The following is a 15,140-nucleotide window of genomic DNA, read 5'->3' as shown; positions in this document are numbered from 1 at the left end:
ATGGTTGCTATGATTTAATCATTTATAACTGGTGTGATAACAGTGCTGTGTAATCACACCTCCTGAAAAGATCAAGAGGGATTAATTCCATTTTAAGTGAGGGTGAAGGTGCGGGCATAAATCTTTGTTACACAAAATGATTCATTTAAAACAAGTGAATCAGCTGAGTGGGCTGGGCAACACATGGTGGATTCTGACTTATAACACATGTCAGTGTAGTCGATTCTTCTGCTTTCAGCTGCTCCTTTTAGGGGCCAACACAGCGGACCATCTCTTTAACACACACCACCTGCATGTCCTTCTTCACTCCATCCATGGATCTTCTGCGTGGTCTTCCTCCTTTTCTTCTACCTGGTAACTCCATAGTCAACGCACTTTGTCCAGTATATCCATTAAACAGTAATATATATTTAGAAATATATTTGAGGTAGTGTAAAAGTAGTCTGGCCACAATCTGAGATAAATAAACAACAATAGATAACCATGGGACACAGTATAGTGAAGCAACATCAGGCTATCCAACAGACTGTATACAAAGTGGCCCTGAAAAGTGAAGCCAATGGGCAAACCAGCATTGTTTTCAAATGACCAGCAAGGAGCAGCTTCTCAGGTTGACCCAAGGCTCCCTCATCAGCGATCTCAATAAATATGTTCCAGCAGAGGTTTTGTTCTCGACTCTGCTATCAAGTTTCCTTTAGTACAGCATGAAGTTCATTTTCTAAGGCATCCACTTGCCTCCTCCCTTAAATGACTACCATCTGCACTGCACTGTTGTCACCCTTGTACACAAAAAAGGTCCAAAGTATCTTTTATTCTTCAAACCATCACATTTCTGAACATGAGCAACACAATTACTATTCAAATTATTTTTTACCAACGTTACTATGCAAGGAGAGTGAAAGTGTGTATATTGCGTGCTAATGTCTTATCTTGAACTGATTGTTTTACTGCATGTGTATACTCACGTCATGGGACATAAATGTAACTATCTATCTAAAGAAGATAAATCAGGGATATACACTGCCACTCAATCTCTCAGTCAGATCCACACCTTTCTCATCCCATCCAGTTTCACAAGTGGATATCAGCTAAACAGCTGAAAGTAAACCAGTAAGTAATTTCCTTCACTTTTTTAAATTCTCTATAAGATCAGTAACCCTCTCAAGCTCTTTTTATATGAAAAAATGAGTCATGTAACAGCTGACTCTTTAGATATGTCACCTAACTTAACTGTTGCAGTTTAAGTCTAAGAGCAGATTAATGTTAACAAACTGATCCTACAATAGGAAAAAAAAAATACCTGTATGAGCATGGGATTATTTTAGAGATTAAAGTATTGTATTATACATTGTTTGTTAGGATTTCTGGATTAGTTTGTTTACATTTTTTCTGCACCCTGTCTATCGTCTCGCCTTCCTGCAATGCCGTCTGGTCCACATCACACTGCCAGGTTCACTCGTGTGTCAGCATCACTGCCTCTCAACTGAATTTTCAGCTGTATTTCCTCCAGGTTTCCATGTCGAAACAGCCATCAGTTTTTGATACACAGGATAATATCAAAAGCTCCCGTTTCAGAATCACTTGTTCTTTTGTCAGGGGGTACAAGTTTCAAGATTAGCTCAAGCAGTGATTAGCTGCTCCTAGACAACAATACACCTGCAACAACTACCTCTCAAATCTCCATTCAGTACAGCAGGTTTCTTGACCTATTAATAGCCAAATAGGTCAGGATTTGGGCCCAGCAACAGAAAGGAGACTATGCCCCAGCGCTTTCTACTCAACTAATACCCCAACAATCCAACGAGCGTCCGACACAGCATGAGAACAAAGCCACTTATTTCTAAGAATTAAAATGTGCTTTTTGAAGAAATCCAGTTCTAGGCCTGTTATGGAAAATCGTGACCTACATTTACAGGTCTCATTTACAGTACCTGCTGTCGCACAAAGAGAGACAGACCACTCTTACCCATAAGTCACTGCTCTACTTGCTCAAAATAACCTGAAATACAGTAGAGTCATGAAAAGGTTTAAAATACAGGCTGCTGAAAACATCTTTTGTCTGTGTGAATCTGTGAGCTGCTTCTGAAAGAGTTTCTCCAGCAACTATCCAATTACAGTAATTTGATAATTACACATATTTGTTGCTTCCACATCAGAGTAACAAACATAATAAGACAGAAAGACTGGGATGCTACCTTCTTTTTCCTACAGCCCTGTGCAAAATTTTTGAGCCACCCCTCATTTTACTTTTATACTTTGCTTCAAAGGAGCCAGACATCTTGGTCACTTTTTAAAGTGCTCTTGAGCAATGGGACTCTGGGCTTTCTGAAGGTCTTTCGATGATTGTATTTCAGTCTAGTCCCTGGACCTGACCACACCACAGAGGAATGTTTTTTGTTATTTTTTGCTTAGGTATTTTTTTATGCCAGTTAACACTGATCTATGAACTATTTAGGCATAATTAGCGCTGTGTCTGAGCATAACAGACATCTCAGCAAAGAGCCAACTTTAAATTGTAGCTTTAGGTACTTTGCTACTAGCAGCCTGCCGCAGGAAAGTATGATTCGTTCCCCTTTCTTTAGCTGAATCTTTAAAAATACCAAAGACTGGGCTGGAAAAGTAGATGATGAACAACAAGAGAAAAAAAACCCTACAGCACATGGACAGCATGTCAAATTCATGTCCTTAAGAAAGAAACTGTAAAACATCCTGCAAAGACCTGACACCAAACCTGAGAGATGAACAAGGAGAAAAGGCAGGTATGCCAATTACACAAGAACTGCACTGAGAATCAGTGATAGCAGGTGTTCTCTATTAATGAATCCAAATGGTTTTTTCGCATCAAATCTACACCATTATATACAGAGGTGGTCACGAGAGAGGTACAGCGAAGAGTGTCTACAGCCATCTATAAAACACAGTGGATGCTGTGTCATGGTTGGGACTGCATTTCAGCAATTCCAATCCCATTGGCTCTGCTTTGGGAGTACCTACCATCGCTAAGCAGCACATCAAAGACATTACATTCGTGCAATTTAATTGCGTGGTCAAATCTTTGTGCTTTTTGGAGTTATTTACCCACTAATTACATTTAAAGTAATGCAGTACGTTGCTTAATTACTCCCAGAAAAAGTAATTCATATGATCTTTCCCTTAGTATTTAGGTATGAACACGAAGCCAACAGCACAAAGCAAAGATGAAAAAACACACAAAGAGACTTCAAAGCGATCGCCACAGTGAGTCTATTTTAGAAACATGAACAGGCAGATATGGAGGCTGCAGCCTGACTGCTCATCACTGACTTTGTCACCAGCTGAAAATCAGGGTTTGGCTGCTGGGTTGAGATCAGCATTCACTCAGTTTTATCATCACTCTAAGTTCTTGGCTAGTTTAAATGTTAGGATGCTATCTGCACAGGTGCTTGCAAAGAGCCGAAGTTGTGTTAGCAGCATAATAAGATTGTTTCTGTTCTGGATGCAGTTTGCACATTGCCAAAGTGCTCTCATTCTTTTGTGTCCATATCCACGTTGCAGACTGTGCCACCATTTACCTCTTCCAGCACACAAACTGAAATCAGCTGATTGTAGCGCAAGTGCGACTGGAATCAATAAGCAGGATGGATATAAACAAGCAGACTAACAATTCCAAGGAATTGAACTACTGGGAAGTGGTTCTCTAGAAAAAAACAGTTCTCCGTACTGGGGATCAGATTTTGATCCACCATTGGTACCATCCAATTGGCAAAGGGTTCATTTTTCAGTAGGTAAAGATTCCAAACACACTATCAGTGGAGTAAAAGCATATCTGGATAAATCAAAAAAACTGTCTGGGGTCTTTCTGTGTGGCGTTTGTATGTTCTCCCCATGTCTGCGTGGGTTCTCTCTGGGTACTCCACCTTCGTCCCACAGTTTGGTAAATTAGTGATTCTAAATTGAACGTAGATGTGAATGGTTGTCCATGTCTGTGTTAACTCTGCGACCGACTGGCACCCTGTCCAGGTTGTACCTTAGCTCTATGACACTGGGATGGGCTTCAGCTGCCCGGGACCCTGAAATGCAGAATAAAACGTTGGATGAGGGTGGTGGTGGCTCCAGACTTTTGCTCAGTTTCATATCCTAGTGGTCGTCTGTATTTCTTGCTGCAGATCCTAGATGTTCAACACACTGAAAACTAACACCCACACTGAATTAAAAATGCTCAATTAAAAACTGAAAATGAAAAAATCAAATCCAAAGCTGTGACAAAGCCAACATAAATGGCCCTGTTTCCCCCCCACTAATTTCACAGGTACAGTGCACCATTACTCAAAGCTCTGCGGGGTTACTTTACACTTGCTGTGCATCATTTCTAAAAATGGTCCTGGCAGCATTTAGGGCCTGCTGCAAATTCATGTCCTCTACATCAACATAAGAATCAGTGCATCATTACAAACATGTTATTAGAAAACATTCAAGATCCCATTTTAGCAACAGCATTGCATCACACCTCTGTCACAGTGCCAGCTGCAAATGGTTGCACAAGTTTAAGTAATTACTTATTATCACGACACAGCGGCACACTAGACATCCATAATTTCTAAAGCTTAAAGAGCAGCACTCCAAAGGTAAACACCAAAAAGAGATTAGTTTCTGATGAATCAAAGTGAAATAAAGACACGAACTGATGGGAACAGATAGGATCAAACATGATGTAAAAATGAAAGAAATGTTCACCTCTAGGCCTTTTGTCATTTCTTCTTTTCTGATCTGGTTTCGGCATTGTCAGCCGACTGCAATCCCAGAAGGTTTCATACACAAAGGTGTGTCCTGTGCAAATACCTGAAGGGCAGGACACACCTTTAACTCAGCGTAACGATCATATTTCTCGCTAAACAGGAGCTTTGATCAGCTGAGCATGAAAAAAAAAATACAACTTATTATGCTTCTTTTCTAAACCTACCTTTTATTAAAAGGTGCAGCATTCAAAGGAGAGTTTCAATGTTTCCATCAACTTAAAGGTGCTGTTTAAAGAGAAGAAACTCGCAGCAACCATAGCAACCCAGAGACCAACAGCCCCATTAAAGTGATAGCAGCTGCTGAAATATTTAGAGCTGTAGGTGAAACCGCTGAAGGGTAATGTAGTGTCTGGTCTGAGTGTTAATACTCCTCACTAATTCAATCAGCAGCACAGCAGGGAGGAAGAAAAGCCAATGTTATTATCCAGATGCAGACCACTGTGCCAGTTCATCATGTTTACAGGTGTCATACTAAAGTAAAGCTTAAATTACATATTATTAATAATATTATTACATTTTTTTATGTTCATTTCAGTCGTTGTTCGACAAAAAAATAAAAAGTGAAAGCAGCAGCTGTAACTAGCTTAACTTTAACAGAGGTTAAGGCACAAGTAGCATCTCAAACCACCCAATAATACCTCATTTTGAAATCAGCACATACCAATAACAAAGGTATAAAATATCTAACGAGCAGCAAAAACATTTCTGTGAAAATATCTAACCAGCCAAAACGAAATTTCAACATGATTAGGTGATTAGTGCACAAATATTTCACCCCTAAAATTACATGTGTGTGAATTCTGTCAGATGTAAACACTACAGGCCAGATGTGATTCATTTAGCATTTGCTAATGCTAAATTAGCTTAGCTGCAACATTCCACTCTACAGTTTTTCTAAATGTTAATTTAATATAGTATAATATAGTACTTGTAGCAGTACTATATTGCAGTAAAAGAGTTCCCTATCCAAATAATACTTCTCTTCCTTTGACTAAAATGAACAGTGCTTAGAAACTATTGAGAAAAGTAGACAGATAGCACGCTAACACTTTTGTAAAAAGCTACCTTTCTTCAAACAAAAACATTTTTATATCATGTATATGTTGCTTCATTCACTGAAATGCTGTTTCTTAGGCCACTATGTGTTCAGTAATGACGGTAACTAGCTTATGTAAGCAGATAACTTCGCTCCATGCCTGTGGATTTTCACATGCACACAACGGCTAATGGCTCGATTTGCCATTATATGCAAAATGATTCATCAACGTGCTCAAAGGCAGATTCTCAGTTTAGCTTGAAGGAAGCAAAAGGAGGAGAGGAAAAGAAGAAGAAAAAAATCAGTTTTAAAAGGCAATACATAAAGCCTGAAAGAAAAAAAAATATGCCACTTAAAATAACCAAGTTCATTATACAAAGGGGATAAAACTAAGAGAGACTGACCAGAACACACAGAAACCAACTTTTAATCAACGTTATCCAATGTCTTGTGACTCTCTTAGTCTACTCTTAAGCGATAAAGCTTGAAAAAGCTTTTTACATCAGAGGTAGATAAGTTCATGCTGCTGATATGAAGCATGAAGTCATCCTTTACCTGAATGCGGTCATCCTTTACCTAACTTCAATATATCTTAAAATGTTTATCAAAACATGCAAACAAATGATTTTTTAATGATCCCGATTTACAATTCAAAATTGGGGTGCTAATTCATTAGATTTACACAAATATTATAATTACTTTAAATGACATAATGGGACTCAGCTAGTCCACAGGGCAACCAGTAGATATTTCATTCTGCTTTTTGCTTCTTTTTTTTTTAAATGAGAATTTTATTTCTGCTTCTTTTGAACAAACACTGTGATTTGTTGTAGACGATGATGCATATTTGAGTCTTGCTACACTGCGATACCATTGTTACTGAGGGAAACAATAACAATAGAGCAATATGATACAATCATGTAGACTTGATAGTATCATATTCTATGAGTTACACTCAAAAACTCTTACAGATAAAAGTCTGACAATATTGTATTGGACTCTGTAGAAAAAAATTAAATAAAATATAATAAAAAAATTTTAGCCAACACATAAATCGCAATTATAAATCTCAGTGTTAGCATTTGCTAGCTTACTTACGAGGTTCTGGAAGTGTTTCCTAACAGTATCCTTATTTCACATTAGCAGTTTAATTATAGGGAACATACAAACTCACTATTTTTGCAGTCTGAAATATTGAAAATTGACGATATAGTGAAATTCCAAACAGCACAAATTCTATTCAAAGCAAAAAATAAAGAACTGCCAGGTAATATTCAGAGTATGTTTTTTTTGAAAGAAGGAAGTTATAATTTAAGGGGTTTTTGTAACTTCAAAACAATGAAGGTACGTACTACAAGAAAAGGCTTTTGTGTTTCTGTTCAAGGAGTGAAACTATGGAACAAACTGAATATGGAATTAAAGCAATGTCCAAACATAAAACTGTTCAAAAAGAGTTATAAAAATATGATCTTCTCGATCTATAAAGAAAAGGAAAATGTTTAAATTAAGTGAATGTCTCTATTTAAAAACAAACAAACAAAAAATTCATGATGTGATATTATAGTATATAGTATATCAGAAATCTGTTCACTATTTTTATTACAAATTATATCAGTAAGGAAGCTGACTAAATATTCACTGATAATTTATGGGACAGGGGTGGGATTAAATAAGTGTATACTTCTTCCCACTCCCTTTCAACATGTAAATTAATCAGAATGTTTTTTTGTATGTAATTTGTATAGTATTTTTTTTTCTCTCATTTCTTTTCTAAATGTACTTGTATATTGTTCACATGTTGAAATAAATTACCAATTACCAATTACCAATTGTGTACCTTTAATTATTTAAGCTTTGTTTATGAGAATTTTTGCCTATTCTGTTAGTTCTCTTCACAGAACGGTAAATGGACTGGTTTTTATATAGCCTGTGTAATTAAAGGTCCCAAATTTATAAAAATGGTACAGAAAACATGTCCTCTCTACCTTCCTCCCCCGCCCTTCCTCTGATCTTCACAAGTTAAATTACCGCATTGCATGTGTGCCAGTGACATCATTCCTTCATTCATATTGGCAGGGGAGACTTTAGCCTGTCCTCACGCTACAATAGGCGACTGTCAGCGATAACAGGGCATTTTGTGTGGGTATATCCTATCTCTGCTCTCCTCCTGCTTCCTCTGGAGCTCGTTTGCATCGCATCTCCCTTGCTGATAAAGCAGACATGTTTGCATGTGGGATGGAAGAAGGAAGAAGATACGAGGCTTCTTGTGAAGTTCAGAGATGTTTATCAGATAGACGAGAGAGAGATACAGCACCAAACTGACATAATTAACCAAGAAGATGAAAAGTTCTTGTAAAAATAAAAAAAAGGAGCTTATGCAAATAAATAAATAATTCACAGCTAGCAGCAGAACTTTTCTTTTTAATTTTCAGTCTTGTACGCTTCACTTTTCTTTTCCTTACAAACACATTCAGTCAAAGAAAAAAAAAAACATTGGCCTTAAAGCACCCGAGCACTCGTCCTATACAAATTTTTTTTTTTTTGTACATAATTTTCAAAGCAAAACAGATGCAAAACAAGACAGTATACCCTGGGAACTGTTTATCAGAGTAGTAAATACTAGCCTCTACACCTGCACAATAACTCTTCATGTTATCAGAGTACAAACTGCTGACTTGATAGAAAAAAAAAGAAAAAAAAAACAACCTTCTTCCAGTTCATTGTAGGACAACATAAGTGGTTCAACCAGATTGAGTGACAGTGTATTCATTTCACAGCACAGTCACGACACTACAGAGTCTGTTGGAGTTCTCTCAGTAGAATTAGGCCTAGCAAACAAACGGGACCATACTGCATAAGTTACCAACAATGATCATAATTGAAGTAATAGAAGTCAGTTTTATGATGAGGATACATCAGACTAAGAGGGAGTTGAAAATAAAGTGGAAAATGAAAACGCTCAACTTAAAACCTAAGGAAGCATTTACAGCCAAGTTATCCCAACCTAAACCTCCTGCCCAGCATCTTATTACATGCGCTTAAGCCGTTAATTTAGCTCTCTATTGTACTCTATATGTTGCATTTCCATTCATGACAAACTAACACCCTCACCCAACTTCCAAACAAAAACAGGCTCAGATTAACTGCTGCCATTGCTGGTCAGTAGGGCTGCTCAATTAATCGAATTTTAATCACGATTACGATCTGGGCTTTCAACGATCATTAAAAATGACTGAGCCGATTATTAGCCCCTCCCTCATGCTTTACTCTCGCGCTGCTCCGTGTGGCAAATCAAGCGCACTGCTCTGCATTTCGAACACGCGTCACAACAATTAAGAGGACCCGAGGGAAGCTCGGAAAGCTAAGCAGAAGTTATTTGGAGAGGAGTGGACTGCCGTTGGTTGAAAAGAGAGGTAAAAAAAAAAAAAAAAACTTAAGTGGTGTGGAAACATTATGGGTTCGCGGAGTCAGACGTGGATCAAGTAGACACAGTGTGTAAACTTTGCTATGGTGTCATAGCTGCACCACAGAGCAACACTGCAAAGTTTAAATTTTTCATTTATTTCTTTTATTGCAAACATTTGCACTGTTATCAGTATTTGCACACTATTTTATATTATTTTTTAAAGTCATTATTCAATACATTGTTATTGTTAACCCTTTAAAGCCGGTCAGAGCAGCATGCTCGTTTTGTATAACTATTTTTAAATCCCTGTAGAACCTGAACCGCTAAGCTAGCACAATAAAAAAAATTTTCCATATGAAACCGGAGGAGTTGTACTTACATCTTATGCCATCAGCTTGTCCTAGGTCACGGTTTCCTTCCACATATAGCTTTGCAAAAATTGCATAAAAAGCGCTTGCAGGAACAAAAACATAATATTCCAGAAACACGCTTTGCCGATCCGATCAGCTGTTCTTAACACTTCCCACATTGAAAAAGACGTCAATGCGAACTATGCAAGTGACATCATTTTCGCGGAAAATGTAGTTTTTTACTTGTAGGCCTTAGAACTCGAATTGCACTGCTGGAAATAGTTTATTTTGATGCACATGCACATTCTTTGCAAATTTGCATCATAGGATTGTTTTTTTGTTTTTCCTGCAGTGTATATAAAAATTGCTGTATCTCCAAAAATAAAACTATGAAGACACTCAAAATAAATTTCCTGTTGTTGTAAACTATTTTTTGCAACTTTTTTGTATTTAAAGTTTTGAGGGATAAGCCTCTTAAATTTCTCCAAGTAGAAATATATGTAAAAAAAACAAAAACGATTTTCAATTTTTTTGTAGTTTATTGCACTTTTTTGCAATTAATGTAGTTACTATGGACTTAATACATACACATTTTTAAAATATGGGCTATAACAGTTGTATTGATGTATAGCAACTTGAAATGCTCCCACAAATGGCACTACAGCATGTAAAAAAAATATTATAAGCTCTGGCGGACTTGGTTCTATGGTAGATCTTAAAGGGTTAAATAAATATCGTCAAATAATCGTGATCTCAATTTCAGTGAAAATAATCGTGATTATCATTTTTGCCATAATCGAGCAGCCCTACTGGTCAGTTTAGTATATTTGTCACCTCTCGGGGTCACGAGACACAAGAGGGGAAGGTGGAGCTAATCCCAACCACGGGACAACTGAGCTGGCTTGTTTATGGAGGGCAAAGTGGGAAAACACACAGAATCACCTACTGATGTGTTTAGATTTCTCACAGCTTTATGTCTTGTCAAGTATTTTCAGACCGAGTAACAACAGATAGGCACAAATAAGTAAGGTAAAGCAAATCAAAAACTTGTGACCTGAAGCTGTGCATGTAAATCACATCAGCATGACCAGCTTTCAGTGTCTAGCATGCTGCAGTAGATCCTGTGTGTGTAAAGGCCCTGGAAGCAGGTCTGAGCATTGATCTTAGCCAAACACATTGTTGGACTGCTTGAGCTCCCCCTCTGAACATCAGCAGTAATCGTACAGATGACTGATTAACTGTACGTTCCTCTCATGCCTCAGAAACTGCTCTCAACTCTTCATAAGGTTTAAACTTCACTTGCACTCTTGCTGCATGTTTAATCTACTCCAGTTTAAAATGATGTGAGAGATGAGAGAGAAAGTAGGAGGCAGGCCCACCACAGCTCATAAGCACTTATAAACAACAGACAGTAGACTGCGTTAAACAAGAGAGTCTGTAAAACTGCCTCGAATTACAGAAGTTTTGCTAAACTTTCAAATTACCTGACGCCATAACAACCTCACATTTTTACATCCTCTGCAGTTGAGGCATTTTAAAAACAAGCCTGAGCAAATACGGCAGACCAGCCAGGTCAAACTCATTTTACATTACGTCACACGTGCAGCCCACTTTGACCTCTGTGGGCTGCATGTGTGCCGGACCAGTAAAACTCCCCTTTCTTCCAGCGTAAAGAAGTTTAACAACGTATCGAGTCCCTCATGTATTTTAATATAAGAACAAAGAAGTGTAGTTTCAACATTACATAGGAAAATACTGTTAAAAATACAAAGTCTATGCCCTCCTTCAAAATTTGCAAAACCATCCAGTGGGACCATCTTGTGATTGACAAATCACTACGGTATGAGCTCCTCTGTTTCCTACTCAGATCCACACCCGACTCATGATGTCTGGTTTCGAAAAGGCAAGATTGCAGCATCCAAAATGCTCAGCACAAGGCTTCATCGCCAGCTGACATCACAGTGGCTCCATCCAGTTTTTGTTTTTGTTTTTAAATGAACAGTTCTCACTGAATATCTCTAAAGAGACGATTCTGCAGAGAAGCCCTGATGTGCTTAAATGCCATCCATGCACAGAAGTCCAGCTGTGACCAGAGTGTGGTTTTAGGTCACTGCTTGTGTGCTGGGATGCCTTTAAACTAGATCCATTGAAGACCAGTTCAGCCACCACAGTAGCCACATCTGACAATGACATGCAGACATCTGAAGAGGACACTGGTCCTAAAATAAAGATCAAGCAGTTTGCCAGAAATCACATAGCCCAAGCTGGCATTTCAGTCACGTGATAACACGGTTTACTGTGCGAGGGACGTGTGAGTGACCTCAATTTGTCAGATCTGAAGTGATAAAAAGTGAACCATTGATAACAGGATTGCCTAAAACACCAAGTGCACAAACAGATTTATATCTTTTCAGTGCCTTATGTTCACACGCACGCAACACTTAGGGAGAAAATGTACTTGTATACTGTAGCAGTCAAACAATTAGTCGATTAAGCAGTTCGCATACTGACAATAAATGATTTTGTCTTTTATCTACAATTTTTTTTGACAGCTGTTTAATTGTTTTCAGTGACTAAGCAAAATATATAAAGATACTGGCACTTTCATCAAGATTAGTTCACTCATCTAGGAGGAGATAGAGGACAAACATAGACTATGAGGACTATTTGTAATCCTCATTCTATTCTCTAGTTGTAAAATATGTACATATGTATATATAATCTATACACCGATTTTTCTAAAGGAGGAAAAACATTAAAATGTGGATCATAGCCTTCTCTTCGTCATTTTACTGAACCGCTTGCATGAATATGGACACATAAATGAGTACCTACCACTTCCAAATTTTTAACATACGTTTTTTAAAAGGTATCAGCCAGCTATACATGTTATTGATTATCAAAATTAGGCTCATTTTAATTTGCACAAGCACAGGCTGGACTTAAAGCAACCTGCACAGCTTTCCATTTATACGTATTAGTGGGGTTTATGGGATTAAACATGCATAATCGGCTGTTTTGCAGCTCCATGCATTTTGTCCCGTCATAAATTCCTTTAAAAAAAATGTCTTCTTTGGTAGTAAAAAAAAAAAACATTTCAACACACAAGTGAGAAAACCATGACTTTGTTTGAAAGTTGTAGTGAATCCCTTAAAGCTCATATCAAGAGATCTAGTCTCGCTGTCACGTTGTTTCAAATATTTATTAATGATTTGATATGCTGCACTAAAATATGGTGACCTCTACCTTGAGATAAAACGTCAACTAATAAACTACAGAGGTTGTAGTAACTCATGACCGCCATCTGTTCATTGCCTAAATCGACGCTCAGAAGCGCAGTTTGCATCAGGTGATTGTGGAAAACCCTACAAAACAAAACAGTGATTTAGCGGGTAGAATAGGATACCTGCACAGGAATGACACACATGAAAAATTCATGATGTTTGCAGGTAACTCAACACCCGCACACGGCGTCCTGCCTGGGAGTGGATACCTGAGTTCAAAGCTCAGAAAAGAGCAGGCTGAAAGGCGATAGAGAGCGTAACATAAAGTTTATAACAATGACAATAACAGCAGCAGCACGTGGATACAATATTTGTCTCGTCCTGAAGATTCTGCGTTATTATGTAACCAGATCCGCGAACATTTTTTATGAAGCATTGGCTGTTTTTTTATTGGTGTACAGAACTAAGATTAGACATAGGGTGGGTCTACTTTGTTTTCTACGGTCGGGCAGAAGTAGTCAAAGAGGAAACGAGGCAAAACAGAGTTTAGGTTTTCACTTCTCTAACGTCACAGGGATGCAAACTTGTCGCCGTGATCCTGGGTATCTCCCCCCGGTAAACCCAAAGGAAAACACCCCGCAGTTTGGAGATACCCAACCCTTCCACCCGCCTACCCACCCGCACATGTTAGTCACAGAGTCTGGAGCTGTAAAAACAAGCAAGCAAAACTTAACATACAAGTCAAACTACCACTGCCAAGTGTTGCCTGCCGAGCTGGCCTTTCCCGTCTTTTTCTTACCGTCGGACTCGTAAAGATCCCCACCTTGGTTAAGAGCGCACAGTGACGATCAGCAGCAGGTTTCCAACCACAGACACGCACTCGCTCTCTGAGCCCCCGCAATAAATGTCCGCGTTTTCCACAGCTCCACAACGTCCCACTTTAGAAATAGTACACAGAGACAACCTAAACGTAACCAAAATCCTTAACCTGGTCCGTGGCGCACACAGTGGAGGTGAGCCCACACTGATCCTCTTCTGATCGCTCCTCCCACAATACCAAGTGGTCATGTCCACTGAAGAGGTGTTTCTCATTTTTTTGTAATACCTTTTGGGAAATAACCACGTGACGATATGATTAGCGGCGTTTAGCACCCTGTAAATTCTGTAAAGCAGGGAGCCATAATAGTCTGTAAATTAATGGTGTCAGATGTAAGTACTTTTTTAACTATTACCTTTTTCTGAACTGTCCCACTCGGACGCACACAACCTCTCGATCATTTTCGTCCTGCATAAGAAGATCTGCCAAATCGAGCTGATCTGGGAAAAGTTCGCCTTATTTATTTTTGAGAATTTAGATCTGAAGTCGAGATTAGAGTGTGGGTTTGAGATCAAGCAGGCTAAGAATAGGTGCTGTACAACGGTTTACTCTTCCCCGACTTTCCAAGTTGTGTATAAATCTGGGCCTCAGCATGTCTAACTCCACCCATATCTCCAGCGGGATCATAATCATTGTGATTTCCAGCATGAAATTATACTGTAGAGTTATAGAAGAGACACAACCTCCATTTATGCTTGATTGAAAGATATATTTAGCCCAAGTCGTAATTTAAGAAGTTAGATGCAAACGTATCTAACTGTCCATGATTTCCGGTAGTTACATTGAGTCTTATAGGGGGACTTTTATCGGGCATATTTTGACAGATTTGGCCATGACAGTGAGGGACGTTTTTGGGGTTTTTTAGTTTATGGTTATAAAGATGAGCAAGCCTGTAGCGGCATCTGGTGGCAAGACAGATGAATTACATCTCCCCAGAGTAGCCTTTCAAAGGAAACGTGTCAACGACCGTCAAGAGTTATTATAGCAGCAGGTCGTAGGTGTAGTTCTGACTTACTGGAGGTTCGTATGAATATTAAAGCTGTGTAAATTAATACAGGGTGGTTAATGGTGAAGATTAATGTTGAATGTGAAATGGATCGGGATACATGTGACTATCGACACACCCGGAACTTTCAGCTTACATCAATCTCATTGGTTGACGGTGACATTTTCTAAATAAAGATTTATACAAATTTGAAACGAAAAAATAAAAATCTGTCTCAGCAATACAAAATATCCAAGGAGGAGGGATCCATCAACAAGAGCCTTGGATGAAGTTGTTGTGGTGGTATCTATTTTATCATCTGAAGTTTTGTTTGTTTGTTTTTTCAGGGTTTTTTCTTTTTCTTTTTTTCCTCTTTTTTCTTTTTCTAATTGATCATATTGTTGACTTGTTGACCCGTAAATGCGACACGTATCTATCATTAGTGATATGAAGTCAGAATAAAGGCTAAAGATTACTGTTGACGGCT

The 15,140-nt window shown here is 38.4% G+C and overlaps 1 protein-coding gene across 1 annotated transcript in view; it reads right to left on the bottom strand.

Moving 5' to 3' along the window:
- fhip1aa (FHF complex subunit HOOK interacting protein 1Aa) overlaps positions 1–13,855 on the bottom strand; it is a 35,367-nt gene extending 21,512 nt beyond the window's left edge. The window contains exon 1 of the mRNA XM_082537264.1: positions 13,591–13,855. The gene's annotated coding sequence lies outside the window, so the exon portion shown is untranslated. The remainder of the gene's footprint in view (positions 1–13,590) is intronic.
- Positions 13,856–15,140: the final 1,285 nt, after the last annotated feature.

Source organism: Aulonocara stuartgranti (assembly GCF_965226115.1).
Source record: "Aulonocara stuartgranti genome assembly, chromosome: 6".
In the NCBI taxonomy this organism is placed as follows: Eukaryota; Metazoa; Chordata; class Actinopteri; order Cichliformes; family Cichlidae; genus Aulonocara; species Aulonocara stuartgranti.
Note: the sequence above shows the minus strand (reverse complement) of the source record. Positions and strands in the feature narration are given on the sequence as shown.